Below are 14,076 nucleotides of genomic sequence, written 5' to 3'. Positions count from 1 at the left end.
GTATGGAAAAAGCAAAGCTACCCTCAGAATGAGGGGTATGGAAGCAGAAGCAGCTAAAAACATGCATCTCTACCTATTTGCATTTAGTTGAGGTCATCTGGAGGGAAATGAGACCTGCCAAAGGGGAACTTAAAGCTGTGAAGCGGCAAGCACAGCCCCAGGAGGGTTTGTGCCCTCAGGGTTTGTACCAGGACAACAGCGGGGCTCCGCAGGCCTCACCCGCCACGGCCCTGCTGCCACCCTCAGGCACCAGGCCTTCTCCTTTCCCCTGCACCAGGGCTGGAGACCTAGCTTGTAAAGCATAAAAATAGCCCTGGTGCGCAGATGCTCAAACCGAGGCCCTCAAGCCTCGCTCTGCTCTCAGTATGTTGGCCATCTCAGCGCTCAGCAGCCGTGTGATGATTTCTGAGTGAGGAGAGAAACCCCCGGGCACCCACAGCATCAGTGACTGTCTGCTGGGAGGAAAATGAGCCATAACCTGATCCTTTCCGCTTACAAATGTTTCCTGCTGCCTCAGAGCTTCCAAGAGAAGAAAACAAAATGCTAAAAACAAAGAGATATGGGATGGAACCGAATCCCCGCCAGCACACTGGACAAGGTAGGCTGGAGCATCGGGGTCTGGGCTCAGCCTGCACCTCTGGACTGACACTTTTTGTCTGCACATGAACTCAGAACACCCAAGATGTGGAGTCTGTAAGTGCTGCTCTTTCTTCTGCCCCTTTCAGAAGCTGATCTACTGTGCTGAGTAGTGCATTAAGATTAATAATGAATACTCTACACGTGGGGGCTTGGGTGTATTTATAGCTGTGTTGTTAAGGCTTCTATCTCGCATCCTATTTGCAGCCTCCTTTGAACCTTGTCATTAAAAAAATGTTAATTTTGACATGATGTTCCTCAGGCCTACTTTCACACCCCAGAAATGCTACTGGTTTCAAAAAATTAAAAATAACACAGGTTAAGTATTTTTAGTTATCCCTCTGTAAGAGCTGTTCTCGTTTCTGTGTTTTGGGTTTTGTTTGTCAGCTAGCAGCTTGGGAACAACCTTTACTTATGTTTTTCATACGTGTGTTACTTCCTCTTACACCAAATTGCAGATGCTCCTCTGCTGGATCCAGCTCACCCTGTATAAGATAATGGGGCACAAGGCAAGGACAGCACCCCTTCTGGCTGTGCCAAAAATCACCATCCTTACACCACTGCACTGTTATCACTTGTTGAACTTCAAGGGGACATTAAGAAGCAAAAAGCACTTTTTCCCATCATGTAACACAAAAATTCCTCCAGATTGCCATGTATATGAGCAGCAGTAGGGGTTGTTTCCAGCTAAGCCACTTTAAATGCATTTGATCGTTTTGATTAAATGCATTCTTTTTGGTGCTGAGGGGCAAAACTGAAACAGCAGAAAGAGCTATGGATCTAAACAGAGTCAGCTGACAGCAGTGTATGAGGATTTAAGTCTTATATTCTTTTCAGTCCTGGGTTAATTTTGTTCCTGTCTAGGCAAGCTGAGGATGAGACTCTACAAACCCTCAGGAAATGTCACTGTCAGTGAAGACAGTCTTGGCTGCTCTACTTCTTCCTTGTGCCCCCTCCCAGAACATGCCGCTGCAGTTATGGGATGGCCTGGGATACCTCCTGCACCACTGAAACATGGCCAAAAGGCCTAAAATAACAGTGGACTCTGTGCTCTGGGACTGACAGCTTTTAATGTGAGAAAAGTCATTCAGCACTGACATTTCTGCTGCATTAATTGCCATTAGTGTCATCCTTGCGGGACCGCTAAATTCATTGCAAACCTTGAATTAATGGTCTCTCATAATTCTTGTTTGTGCTTGGATGCAACCATTTGCGGAGGCAGCACGTTCCAAGCAACTGGAGCAGAGACAAGGAATGATACTCAGCTGGCCCTTGGATGTTCAATTTAGCAAAGAAAAGAAGCAGAGGTCATACTCATAACTGCATATTTATGGTTCTGTTCTGGAAATTCATGGAGCAACTGCCAAAAAAGGCCCCAGCTCTTGCCTTGGTAGTACCAGTGTATGTTGGGCTCTCAGCTCACAGTGGCTCAGCTCCAGGCACCGTGCATCTGATTCTTTCCTCACACCCTCCCTTCATCCTCCCTTTTCTTGCCTGTCACCAGCTCCTCAGACCCGAGGAGAAATCATGGGTGAAAAAAATCAAGAGAAACTTTACCACTATATTCAATGCTTGTAGCGTTCCCACAAAGTCAAGGTCTTTCTGCAGTTGGATTTGACATGAAAGGAGAAGGAAAAAAGAATGGACGTAACGTGGTCGCAGCTCTTCTGCCTCATTCTTTCCCATGTGCAGTTTGCAAAGTCCATCACTTTATAGAGTGCAGTGAAATATCTCAAGCTTGTCCTTGAAGGGCTGTTGACCAAAATTCCCATTTTCCAGATGGAAGGAGCCACCAGTTTCCCTGGGCAGAATGCAGGAAGGACAAAAGTGAAGCCCCACAACCTCCTCTGTTCTATCAGAGGAGAAATATTTCCTGAGGGGAAAATCCAATCAATACTTTGCCATTTTCTAACAAGCCACAAATCATTGCAATTATGCAAAGATAATTCGAGCTTTCCAATCCAGCTGCTAAATTAGAGGAAAGCAAACTCTTAGCACTCACTACCCTTAGCTTGACATGTCAGTCAGAAGAAAAAGCTTCAAGTATAAAACAGATCAACAGAAGTAATAACAAAAAAGCCCTTCTTTTTAAGACCCTCAACCAAATTAAGCAGTTTATGATGTGCAAGAAGTTCAATTTCTCAGGTAATTCCATGACAGATGAAGTAGCAATAAAAATGCATGGAGTCGATTTTTCTGATTATTATTCACTTGAATTCCAGCATATACTCTGTTCTTTTTTGTAGTTCTACAGCTCAAAAGTGAAGAAATGGGCCCAATCAAAAATACTTCCTCTGTATCAGCCTTTTTTTTTCCCTAGCCCTGGAGATGGAATAACAAAGGATCTTGAGCTGAACATGGACATATCCAGAATCAAACCTCATCCTGGTTCCACAGATCTGCATCACACTGAAAAAAGAGTAGGAATGGAGCACTTCTATAAAAATTAACAATTTTCTGTCAGCATTTTTGCTAGGCCAATATTACAGTAAGCAGAAGGGAAGGAATATCTCCTGCAGCCTTTGGGAAGAGAAATTGAATGTAACAGACTCAAGGACTTGGTGTTTCTTCTGATGACTTTGAAAATGAAGTCATCAGTTTCCTGCATCCATTTTGGACTCAGCAAACATCTCATAGTCTATGTCTGTTGTCTCCAGAGACAAATTAGCAAGATAGTACTGGCAGCCCCAGGATAACTGCTAGCCAAGATACAATTTCTGAGACATTCTCAAAATCTTACTCTTACTAGACCTGCACAGGATTTTATTTCTTATCAAAGGCCAAAATCTACTTGCTGATGATATATTTAACAGGCGCATCACTACCAGATAAACACAGTGTCATCATCACATTGCTCATCATTTTCTAATTCTGATTCAAACAGTCAGCCCCAGAGAAGGAAGGAGGCAGCTTGACTTCTGTGGCTGGTCCATTCACTGCTGAAAGCACCAGCAGAGCAGGCTGGCTGTGCTCAGCATGGCAATGTTCGTTGTGAAGCTCTGCAATTATCCGAGGAGCCAGGCTGTGGCTCTAAAACTTTGCTCATTGAGATCATTAGAGAGCTGTCAGACGGAGCAACTGGGATGGCTTTGATCTGGTAAAACACCCTTCCTCCTGCTCCCCTACCTTGGGAACCGTCCAGTTCCCCATAATTATTTTTTTTTTCAAGCCATTCACACAACACTCATTGTTTTTTCATAGGGTGCAATAAGTTCTGCGAGCAAACTGAAGACCATAAAGCTAGATAGATTAATTTATTAAATAGACGTCTGAATATTTCAGTGATTCCTCCATAAATATGTTCATAACTGATTTTGCCAAGAAAATGACAAAGCATTGCACAGAATCCCAGAGATATTCCCTACAAATCCACTAGGTGTCCTACTGCTTACAAGAAATTAGGCTCAACTTCTACTTATTTATTTATCTAGCTAGCTGTCTATTTATTTATTTATTTATTTTTGTCCTGATTTTGCCAGTGAGAAATTAGTCTGAGTGTTTAGTGGAATTAGGTCTGGGTTTCCAGGTTGAAGCAAAGCACACGTATGGGTCGTGTGACAGCAGGGCATCTGGCACACAGCAGTAGCTCTTTTGGCAAATGCTGCCGATGTTTCCCACAGAGACCAGCTCAAGGTTATAGGCTGCAAAGAAATAGGAAAAGAATCTACCTTCCTCTCCTGGGAATGCTAACCAAGATCTATCCGAGCCTCTCCTAGATCAACCTTGGGCTGCTATTTATAGGATTGCTAAAGTGAGCCCAACTCTGACCTTAAAGGTGATGGCAAAATGTGTCCTTAATAAGAGCCGCTCTGCACAGGCTGCAATTTTGACATTCCTGGTCACTGTTCCAGTCCCTGATGGGGCCTGCTGCCTGCCAGCACTCGCGCCTGGCTGCGAAGGCCAGCACAGCACCCGCTCACGAGGTGTCCTGGCGCTTCCAACACAGAGGGCATGGCAAATATATACCAAGAAAAGCAAGCTGTAAGGCAGCCAAAGGATCGTTTTCTCATCCCAAAAATACTTGGAGTGGAGCGCATTGTAAAGCTGTTTCTCTGTTGTGCAACCTGCAGCAGTGTACCAAGTTGTGCTGTCTGGGACTTCCCTCAGCCACCTCGAGATCTGGTGCTTACACCAAGCCTCAGCACAGCAATCTCGACTTCTCTGAAGCAGTCATCTCTGTAGCTATGTAGAAAGCATCATTCATTGCACCTCTTTCAGTCTTCAGAAATGGGTATTTGCAGCGTATCAGTGAGGGATGACTACAAGCTGATTTTCTCAGGCTTGTCACTGAAGCACAGATCACAGACTGGCTGTGTAAACCCCACAGGCTTATTGTCTGCCAACCATTACTTGCCATATTTGCAGATTCCCCTCTAATTCACTCTGTGTACAGAGTGGTGCCACATCTTCAATTTACTTCAAATCTACATGAGGTATGTGAAGAGAAAATCAGGTTTGTTTTCCATTCAAAAAATGCCAGAGACAAAGATGTTCTCAAACAATGAGTTTAATCTCCTTTACAGAAATACTGCCCACAGCGATTGGCTTTGCAAATAGGCACCAGACAAGTGTCAGCAGCAGCTTAATCACAGGCTGCAAGGGGAAATCAGAGGGGAGGAACAGCCTCGTGTCCTTGGCCCATCAGGACTCCTTGCCATCAGGCATTGTGCATCACGGGAAGTGCTGAGCATCTGTCCTGTGCCATGTGCTGCATTACCGCCTCTATTCCTTGCTATTTGTTTCGAAGGTCTGACAGTCGTTTTCCTGACAACCTACAAGAAGAAAAGATACTCCAATCTTCTGACTGCCTGTATATATAGCTACCTGCTGCAATGCCATCCATAGGCAGCCTGCACCATATGCTGACTGTGAAAGAGAGTAACCTGGCCCAGCGCGTGTGTTTGCTGTTATAACAAATACCTCAAGCCTTGCCATGATTCAGTGCATTATGCATGGGAGCCATCTGGTCCCGTAGCTTAAGGAGCAAACTGAAAATTTGATAAAAGCACAAATAGTCATAATAAGAGAGACTGAAAAGATGCATTGATATTCCAAGCAGGAGTCTCCTTCCGCAGGGGCTGATCTCATCACCCATTGCCTCTTTCCTGCTCTGTTCTTTGGAGAGCTGCTGTCAGACAGGTTGCACCCTCAGCTCTGTGAGTACATGCACCTTTGGGATCCTGACAATGTGTTTCATGTGCTTCTGCAAACCTTCTGGGACAAGATTTTTCTCACTAGCCAGCTGTGCAGAAAGCAAACTGTGCAAAATGTTTGTTTTGAGCACAGCAAGTTTTATGGAACTGATTTAAAATGCACTATCAATTATGATTATTCATTAATATGACTCTTCTCATCACTGTGCAGAATTATGCCTTATGGCTTTGACAGGAAGCCCTTCACAGCTGGTCTAGAAGTTCTCAGCCCTGGGGTGCAACAAGGAACCCAGAGCAGTGGAGGGGTAGTTTGGGACGGCTTGGATTTGGGCAAGAGTTTGTGCACAACTTGGTCAGGAGACAGGATTACTAAAACTGCCTTAATTGGATTTTGGAGCCAGACCAATTTTCCCCCCCTTGTGACTCTGCTTTCTGATGTTTGGAGGGCACAGGGAAGGAAGGCAGACAGAAGATGCCTATTTTAGTAAGCCTCTGTGGGGAACACACACAGGCTTCAGAGAGGTACACATTTGTTTCCTCTGACACTGAATTAATGGGAATTGATGTATTGATTCTGCAGTTCTTCTAAAGATTACTCCACAGTTTGGCATGTTTCCAATCTGGTTAGTTGCAATGTGCACACAGCTCAAGACAGATATTTAAATAGGAATACAGTTGAAAAAATTGTGCTCTGTGAAATATAGAAAACAATAGCATTATGATCAGGCAAATAGAATAGCCATTCCTTTTTTATATAGGTTTATTCCATGTCCAGCTACATTTTTTCTTGCTGTTTTAATACAACCAACCTCTCCAAAATCACAGTTATGAAGATATTTGCCACTAGTACCAATTAATTGTGTAGTTTTCATTTTGTATTTCCCTACTAATTTGAGGGTACACTTTTCAGAAGAAGTGCAATCTGCTGTTGTGTGTGCATGGAGTACATAGGATTATGGTAGGGCTGTAATAAAACAAGCTACCACTATTACTGTTCAGCAATCATAACCCAGTCGTTTAGCAGTCTCAAGGGTTTAAATCGACTCTCTTTGTGGATTTTTCCATGTTTAACTATTTAAATATACTACGTGATATGCTCTACTTGCAGACTGTTTGAACATCTCTGCCAAGCGAGCCCCTGGTCCTAGATATGAGGCAGCATCTTGTGCTGGGGATGAAGTAACCGCCTTGCATTTTGGTGCTTTGATCAGTATTGCAGCTTTTATGATCTCACTAGGAAAGTTACTTGATGTTTCTTTATTGTGAACGTCAGCATGGTTCCTGAAAATGTTTGAAGCCATCCTAGTATATCATTTATTTTCTGGCAAAGCAGCATCCATCTGCAGTTTAAGAATAGAATGTGTTAAAACTGCATATAAATCCGAAGCACAGAACGTAGAGTTTCTGGGCAAAATTTTCCTCCTGGTTACACTTACGGAACTCTGGAGTGGTGTCTTCATCGTTCTGGTTGTTACTCATTACCCATTCTCATTTCCTCGTGTCAGACGCAAAGCTTCTGCCATATACGGATGAATGTGATTTCATCACAACTGTTGTAATTTCCTAGGGGAACGTACAATTTCTGAGGAAGTACCAAAGATGCATTTACAGTACATGGGCCTCAGTGCTCTAAGAAATGTAATGCTGTCAGTCGTTCTGTTCATAGTTTTCCACGCAAACAAAACTATGATGTAGGTGGAACTGCTGAACTATCTGGAGCACAAGTGGGGAATCTGCACTGTATGGCTGAGCCCATTTTTAGAAAATAATGTTCAGCAGCTCTTTCTTTAAACAAAGGAATAGCTGGCTGTCAGTTGTTTGATATTTATTTTTGTGTAACTGTTCCTGGTCTGCTCGTGCTATAGAAATGCTGTTCTTCCACAAGAAGACAAATTGCCTGGGCTGGGAGCCCCACTTCTGATTCAGGGAAGCACATGGTTTCCTTACAGCGCTGCTGATGATTATAATTAATATTTACTATATGGTGCAATTGTTTTTGGTGTTTAAAACAGAGCAAAACAAAACAAAACAAAGCAGTTTTGCAAAGGAAAACACAGCATTAGAGAAAAAAAAATTGCAAACTAGGAAGTGGTTGACCTTAAGGAGAAAACTCCATCTGCAGTGTTGCTATCCAGTGTTCCTTGTGATCAGAACATGGAAAGAGAAACATCCATTAAGTATCCCAGTATCCCTTTGGAAAATGATGTCCTTCCCGTTCTGTAGATATTGCAATTTATATCTTCTATTCAGCAGCTGCTGGTGTCAAAGGCCAAGGGAGAAGGAGAAGGACATGGAATGCAGAGCCTGAAGTTTTTCAGCAGTAGCTAAAGGCAAAACCATCTAAAGCTGTAGCAGATGTTCCCTTATTTCCTGTTCTGCTTATCAGCCCTGCAAAGACACTTCTTCTTTGTGCTTGTTATGCCAAGTGTAACTATGGAGATCTAATACAAGCTGCGCAAGAGCGATAACGTGAATGGCTCTTTACGTATTTGGTTATGAATGATCAAGCAAAAAATTATGGTTTCTAAGAACTCCCTCAAAGTTTTCCGCACACGCAGTAGTCATAGCCCTCTCACAAGAAAGCAGCAGTGCACAAAACACTTTAAGAAATAGTACATTATTGTGGCTCCGTAAGGAATAATTAAATATGATTACTGAATTGTTGCTCCTCAGACCTTCCTTGGGATCCTTTCAATTCAGACCTGCCCTTCCAGCTGGGAGGGTTACACCAGCTGAACTATAGTTGTGTGCCATGCTTGATGGTGTTTGTAGTCTTTACTTTAAAACAAAAGTAAGTTAGTATCACAAAATCCTTAGAGTTGGAAGGGACCTTCCAACTAGATCATCCAGTATCTGCTGGGATACATTGCTGTTGTGAAATTCTTCACCACCCTCAGCTCACGTGCCTTGTATAACAGCTGAGTGAAGACATTAGTTTGGCCTCAGCACGTTCGTGTCCACAAGAAAGAAGAGCAGCATACCCTGACTGTATCACCTGGAGGTGAGCACAGTTCTTTGGGTGAGTTCTGGGACTGGATGCAGTAAACATACTCTGAAAGCTAGATATTGCTTCTGTGACTGGGTAAGGGAATTTTCAGGTGAAGCATTCAAAAATAAGGAGCAATGTTTAGAATTAGACTGTAGGGGATGACATAGTGGAAAAGTGGATAGATGAGATGGCTTAACAGGGCTTCATTGTGGTCAAATTAATTCAGTTTAAATAATTAATTCTCTTTTAAATTGACTCTAGTCTGCACGCTTGACATTTTGGAAGAGCTGCCATTCCCTGTCCTTCTGGTAAACGCTTTTGCATCTGTTTTCCATTGTCTCCTTCTTGAAATAATCCTTGTCACTAACAGGAACCATCAGCAGCATGGAACAAATTGACTTGCCAAGGACATTTCCTCCAACCCCATTATTTATACTGGAAGTATTCTTTTTTATATTACAAAACAGACAATGATTTAAAGAATTTGCCATAAATCAAGATAGTTTAATGCTGCCACTGAGTCAAACTCAAACTTGATTAAGTGAATTATTTACATTGCATCAACATTTGGCCATACTTTTTGGAGGGGGTGATCAAGCAATCACTAGTGAATCCTCAATTCCCTCTGCTGGCGCTGTCATGCAGAGCTCCACGCAGAGCTCCACGCAGTATGAAGGATCAGATGTGTCACTCTCACTCCTCTGCTGTTAGCAGATCGATTTGGAGATGTAAGCAGATGAGTTGGAGTAGTGTGGATTAAGCGAAGAAGTTCTGTTTGTTTTTTTTGCTCAATTTGTGGTCGCTCTCATCTCTTTGGTCAGCTCCAGGCTGTTCGTGTTGAAGGTGGCAGAGCTATTATGGCAAATGGATTCAAACAGGAGGACTCAAGAGTTCTGCATGCATGAGGGGTCTGCTGAGGGTTCCTTTGGGTACGCTGGACCAAACCCTGGGGGAGCTCAGAAAAGGGCAGAAGCACGATGTGACCTATATCCTTGGTGAGTCATCGCTAAGATTCATTGTTTTTCTCTGTTTACCTCTGTTTCTGAGCAGTTGCTCACATTTTGAGCAAGTGCAGGCTTACCTAGTTGAATGGGTAGATGAGTATAATTAGAGCCCAACAGAACAGGGTCAGTAGTTGTACTAATATATGGGAACATTCCAAAGCAGTTACAGAAGAAAAGAATTTCAGATAATTAGGAGAGGTGTTGGACAGTGATACAGATTTTAAAAGTACCCAAGGTGAAATAATAGATACTAAAAATATCTATACTGAGATGAAACCCTCATGAGTCAGTACTTGAGCCAACTTCCACTCTGGTAATTTGTCATATAGTCATCCAGACAGAGAAGATTGTGGCATAACTCCTTAGTCTGGTGGGCTAGCACTTACCATTCAAGGTATCTTCTGCTGAAAAAGAGACAGGTCTGAATTAATAGTGCAGTTGCAATATTAGTTAATATGTTCTGAACTAGCTGTAGCTTTTTAAAAATTGGTTTTATTTCTACCTAGAAAAAAAAGTCTAATAATGAAAGCTCTCTGTCTTGTATGACAAATTCACTGACAGCGCGGCCTGAGATGCATTCTTTCAGTCAATCAGGACACGTTTTTTAAATACCCATGACTCTCTAGCTAATAATTCAGCAATGATGGCTCAGCTTGCAAATGAAATGCTGAAGTGTTACTTTTCCTTCATTCTGCATAAGGTGTTTTCTGAGTAGGTGCACCATCTTGAAAGTATTGAAAGCACTGAAAGAATTTTAAGTATTTCGATAGAAAGAAGCATTTTGAAGGGCTGTAGAGTTTCAGAAAAGCAGCCGAGCTGTGCTACAAGAACATCAGCTTTAATTTGGGTCAGATTTTCAGTTGCAAATGTATCTGATGCATTTTCCTGGAAACTCTGCGTGGCAGTTAGTGAGAGGAGTGACCTGATGTTTGCTCACTGCACGAAAGAACTGCTCTGTTTGCTGATGTTGTTTGAATGAAGCACTGCTCTTATTTCCAAAGTGGAGTATTGTCGAAGCTTGGTCAGGAGCAAAGCTCTTCTAATGGAACAGTGTCAGACAGAACATAAAATCTCTTCTTAGTGCATCTCGACAGATGTCAATATGACTTGTCAGCTTTCTGAATTTTAATGATCTGGATTAATTTCCAGATAATAAGTATTTATGTAATTGAGATGCCTTATAAATGAATATGGAAATGATTCCATAACATTAATTACAGGTCTTATGGCTTAAATACTTAACAAATTAAAGACAAATGGTGATGTGGATTGTTTTTGATTTTATTAACTTTGTAATTTTGGTGGTTTGATTTATTCTAATGTGACTTCCACATGTCAGACAGTGTTTCCTCAACCAAAGGAAACTATGTGCTTCAATGTATCAAAGGATATGAAAGAGTAATAAAATTCAAAATCCATCATGCACAGGAAGTAGTAAATGGAAACTGAGATTTCAGAACATTTGTCTATGAAGCAAATAAATTAGTTTTTCTTGCAGAATCTCATCTTACATGTTGTTAGTCCGTTACTCAAAGATGAAATAGTTTTAAATTAATTATAATACTTTGCACTTCTGTAGCTGTTTCTCTCAAGAATCTCAATAGTGCTCTACAAATATTAATTAAGGCTAATTGTACCCCTGAGAAGTGGCTAACTGGCAGATATACTTCACTTAAACCACTGTGATATGACTGATCCTTAGAACAGAATACCAAAAGTTTAAACAGCAGGACTACATGAGGGCCTGAAGTAGGCAGCTCTTTGGGTACATGGAATGCCATTGCTTGGTCTAGACAAGACTTGAAGGTAAACCTAAGTGCAAAAAAATAAGGTGCTGAGATGGGGAGTAATCAAAAGTGGTTTTAAATACAGTGTAAGAGGAGGTACCCACAGCAACAGCATCACGTGGAATGAGTCTGGGAGATGAATCGGACTGATTCAGGGAAAAGACTGCTATTTGTAGAAATTGCCTCCAGCTGGGCCAAGGAGCACGAGTCCAAAGGAAACCTCTAAGGCTGATGCATGAACAGCAGTGATAACAGTTAAGTCTTTACTCTCACTCCTGAGGTACAGGAGCTACTGAAAATAGCAACAAAACAGCAATATCAGTGCGTATGTTTACAGCCTGAGACTGTTATTTTTGCTGGCAAATCTGCATGCATAATTTCCTTCCTGCTATTAGTCCACAAAGAGAAGCTTTTGTTACCGTGCTTTAATGATGAGAGCAATACTTAGAGCTGCACTGGAGAACAGGTTGTTGTTGTTGTTGGGACGTGTGTTAGGACTCGGACCATCCTCAAGCAACATTTCTACTGTTCTATTCTTTAAAAATCTGCTGCAAATATTTGTTCAAGAGCTTCTGTTGTCTACAGGAAGAGCCACTCCAAAAATACACTCCAGCTGTACACATTTATTTGCCTACTAATTACAGGAGAAGAGGTGTGGCATCACTCGCTTGATACCCCAACACGCAGCAACACAGCAAAACTTGATGTTAGCTGCTTTATGATGCAATCTTCAGATGCACACTTTGAAATTCTGAGGAAGAAAAGCGCCACTGAAAAGTGAAATGATGATGAGTTTGCATCTTTTTTTTAATATATATAGAAAATATTTAGAAACATTTGGGTCTCCTCTTTGGGAAAATTTTCTTTCCTTTTTGCTTCCCAGTATTTCTGAGCTTTTGGGAATGCAAACTCTCACATGAATACTGGCAATAAACCCTTGCTGAAAAAATCTACCTGCTGGAGAAAAAATCTGCTCATTTTATCCGAGTGGAATGCCTAGACACTCCAGTTAGACTTTATCCTTGCTCATATACAACAAAATTCTCTATTTGCATTTTGTGAATTGCAGTTCATGACACACATGACTCTGATTCCTAAGGAACCCCCCTGCAGTGCTTCTGCTGAGCTCAGTGGCTGCTGGATCAGGCCCTGTGTTTGCTTCATTTCCCCATATTTCTATCTGCTTCACTAAGTACTTTATCTAGAGAAGGGTCTGAGTCTTCTTTTTTGCATACATGCATGATATTCTATTGCCTCTTTTATAATTTATAACCAGTAGTCTCCCTGGAGTGCAAAAGCTTTTCAGAAGGACTATACTTGAAGCAGTAAAAGGAAGGATAACTGCACCATTGTAGTGCTGCATCATAACATTTAAATACATTATTTCATAATCTGTCCTAGAGCTTAATCATTGTAGGCAGGGACAGTCTCTCTATGTCAAAAGGGATAGAATCCAGATTTTCAAATAAGCATATATTAAAAAAAAATAATAAAATGCTGCTTCCAGTGTGATTCCAGCTTGCCAAAGGCTCCATTTCATTGCATAAGCCTCTGGATGTAGATCTATTACTGTATCATAAAGTGGGTTACTGGACAGGGTAAGGCAATCCATCCTCTGAAATGCAGACTGTTGCTTTGCCAGTTACATGGTTTATACTTATCCACCATCATTATATTTATAGTTATTTTTGCCAATGTTACAGATGTGCCATATCTTTTTGGAAGACATTCTCTTGGGTTCTTTTGGAGTCTCATTCTTCCTCCATGAAGATGTGAATGAGCAGAGCACACAGCACAGCCAAATGAATTCAAAATGAATAAAATTGGTAAGAAAATGGGCAGATTAAGCCCTGGATCGCTTACTTAAGTAACTGAAATAGTTTTGCCTATGGAAGCCAGTTTCTGCCAGGAAATTGTGGAATAATAATAGCTTTTAATTATTTTTTTTCTGAACACTCTTGAAGCCTCATGAATTATAAGCAGTCAGATCTCACAGTCCCAAGACAAAGTCTGTTAAAACCATGTCCTAGGACAGAGAAATTCTCAATTCCATTCCTGGCACTATCCCTGACCATCTGTCGCTTGTCCTCTGCCTTGCTTCAGTTTACCCATGTGTAAAAAGCACTTAAAATAAACAAAACCAGGCTTTGAAAATGACTTCAGTACTACAAGATAGAAATTCAGGGGTTGCAACATGGGAAAAAATGGTTCTGTGGCTGCCAGACCCTGTAAGTCCCGCTGGGGAAGCTAAATCCAACTGACAGTTCTCCACCCCATACTTGAGAGGACACCACGTTGAGCATCACATTGCTGCCCACCTGCAATACGCGTGGTGGTTGACTCATTCAATTGACTTCCAATGCATACTAAAATCTGATCCAACACTGACTGGAATTAATAGGAATGCTTCTATTGACTTAATGATCTCTGCTTCAGTCTCCATGTGTGTGCAGAGATCTCTGCCTTGAGATCCCCAGTGTTCCCTTGAACAATGTTTTGGGGAAAGG

The 14,076-nt window shown here is 41.8% G+C and overlaps 1 long non-coding RNA gene across 2 annotated transcripts; it reads left to right on the top strand.

Moving 5' to 3' along the window:
• Nucleotides 1-8,359: 8,359 nt before the first annotated feature.
• Nucleotides 8,360-13,723, top strand: LOC146543568 (uncharacterized). Of its 2 annotated transcripts, none has more exons than XR_014885822.1 (3): nucleotides 8,360-8,790; nucleotides 9,600-9,773; nucleotides 13,273-13,723. It is a non-coding gene; the product is annotated as an uncharacterized LOC146543568 (long non-coding RNA). The 2 variants fall into 2 exon arrangements; XR_014885821.1 differs by having other exon boundaries at nucleotides 8,360-8,808.
• Nucleotides 13,724-14,076: the final 353 nt, after the last annotated feature.

The sequence above is a fragment of the Meleagris gallopavo genome, chromosome 12 (assembly GCF_905368555.1).
Source record: "Meleagris gallopavo chromosome 12, MGAL_WU_HG_1.1, whole genome shotgun sequence".
Lineage (NCBI taxonomy): Eukaryota > Metazoa > Chordata > Aves > Galliformes > Phasianidae > Meleagris > Meleagris gallopavo.
Note: the sequence above shows the minus strand (reverse complement) of the source record. Positions and strands in the feature narration are given on the sequence as shown.